We start from the raw sequence: 2,683 nt of genomic DNA on the forward strand, positions 1-2,683 counted from the left end.
ACGAACAAGCTGGCAATTAGGAAGGAGGTGTCACTTTGGTGAGCTGTCCAGCGGAAAGAATTTTTTCATTTCCCTCAAGGCCAAGAGCTATATCTGTGACGTCTTTGCATCCACCAAACCTAGTGCAGACCCTTACCTGTGTTAGCAAATTATACTCATACATTTATTCCTTCATTCGTTCATTGTTATTCATGCAGCAAATGTTATTAGAGAACAACTATATTTTACTGAAAATATAAAGCTTTTCAAATACTTTTATTCTAAATAGATTTCTCTGGATGACAGGAAATTTAGGAAATGTGAGCTGACATCAAACAGCCAAGTCACATGTAAGCTTCAGGGTTATACTTCATTCACTTTTGCAAATACCCAGAAAACTTAGTGTTTTCCACAAATTACTTCTGATAAAATTGAATGATGATGAAGGGAAAATATGACCTTAGTGACAACGACAGTGATGTTATTAGTGCCTAAAACCATTGCCTCTTCTTCTTTTCCAATGGCCACCATTATCTCTTCAATTGAGGTAAGAGCCTCCTCACTGGACTTCCTATCTCGAGTCTCTTTCTTTACCTCTAACTTATCATTTGCATAGCCACCCAAAGTAAATAGTTGTCTAAGACACAAACATGACTATGCCGCTTCCCTACTTAAAAATCCTTTAATGAGTTCTCTTTGACCTCAGGATAAAGTCCCCACTCCTTAGGGTGATGTACAGGGTCTTCCATTTTCTGTGCCTGCCTATATTTCCAGCCTCCTTTCCTATCACTCCTTTAGTTAGTGGCACTCCTTATGCTATTCCCTGTGATGGAAACACTTTCCACCTTAATGGCTTGAAAGATTTTTATTCATCATTTAGAACTCATTGCATTATAAAGATTAGTGAAATAATACATGGAAACATACTTTGGAAAAACAAAAACAAAATATCCCAACCCAGCCCTCGCCAGTGTGGCTCAGTGGTTAGAGCATTGGCCCGTTTGCCAAAGGGCTGCAGATTTGATCCCTGGCCCTGGTTGGGACACATGCGGGAAGCAGCCAATCTCTTTCTGTCTCTCTTGCTCTCTCTGTCTCCTTCCCTCCCTCCCTTCCATCCTCTCTTAAAAAACAATGGGGGGGGGGGGGAAGCAATGGAAAAATATCCTCGGGTGAGGATTAACATCATCATCATCTCATTTGATATCTCAACCCAAATGACAGTCCTTCCAATAAACCTTCACTGCTACTACTTCCCCTGCAATCTCCTTTCTCCGTACTACATTTACATGTTATACAGAGTCCTATTGTTGCATTTATCATGCTGCTATTCCATTGTTTTGTTCACTTGTCTGTCATTTCCACTACTCATTGACCTCCTAAGTCACGGATTCAGCTTCCCAGCCTTCCTTCACCTTTTATCCCCAGCATTTAGAGTACTGCTTGACACAGAGGAGGGGCCTGATATTGTTTGTGAACTTCATAACCAAATAGTGATGATGATAACCTTTGTTAACAGATGCAATGGTCTTATTTCAACAAGCACTCTGTCTTATATTATGCTCACATAGCATTATAGTATGTTCACACAGTCATCAAAGAAACAGGGGAAGAGAACTCACTAAGTGTAATACAAAGAATTTTACTACTCCAAAACAACTCTTTTCTGTACAGCCTGGAAAGCAGATAAAACATTTAAAACCAGCATTAAATAAACTTACTCGGGAGGCTGGATGCAATCTTTCCACCAAGGGTGGAAAAATGACAATGTAACTGGTTTAAAAACCTACCTCTGACAGCTTATGTAACAGGACTTTTAATTTAATTATAAAAACTAAACTATAACAGTTGTAATTTTAATTAGAATGTAAAATTCACTTAAAGTTGTCCAAAGGCTTTGTGGGAAGGGCAATTAGATGTTTTTAGGCTATGTTTAATGATGTAAAAAAGTTAGAGTTTTACTTCCAGCTTTGGGGTCTAGCTAACTTTGAACTTAAAGACAAAACTATTGTCAATATTTATGACAAGCGACATCATTAGCACGCTCCTCAAATATGATATTAGCAGGGAGCATGTAGATTTCTAGTTGATAAAGAGTTCTCACACATCATCTCATTTGAGTTCCACAAACCTGTGAAGTTGGCATGGCAGGAATTATTGCCACTATTCAAAGTAGATTTAAAAAATTGAGATTCAGTAAAGATAAGTGACATATCAGACAGCAAGGGCAGGGGGATATCCAAGTCTAGAACATAGATTTTCTGTTACTAGTTTCACTTTGTACCCTCCCCAAAATATTGCTTGGTGCTTTCAGCAGCCTCTGGAGGCAAGCCTAGATGAATCTGGGCCCTGACCCATGTGACATGTCAGATACTTCAATATCCAATTTCACACTATTAGTCAGCACTCACTGAATGGAAGTTCAGGATGTGATGAGAGTCCAACATTGATCTCTCAATTAAAAAGCAAAGTTCCCCTGGGAGTCAAATTTAAAGATAATTGGTTTTCTTGTTTGAACTGTATCTACGAGTCCGTGCTTGCAGAAGGTTGTAGGACTGTTTAAAAGATATGTACACTGGCAAGTATTATGCTCTTTCTAAACTCAAAGGAGGTCACTTCAGGAGCTAAAAATGCTTTGGCCACAACTACCTGAAAACTAAAATGTCTTTAGGTGACGTATTTTTAGTTCTTCTTTTTGGAAGCCTGG

Source organism: Miniopterus natalensis, chromosome X (genome assembly GCF_054644295.1).
Source record: "Miniopterus natalensis isolate mMinNat1 chromosome X, mMinNat1.hap1, whole genome shotgun sequence".
Taxonomy (NCBI): domain Eukaryota; kingdom Metazoa; phylum Chordata; class Mammalia; order Chiroptera; family Miniopteridae; genus Miniopterus; species Miniopterus natalensis.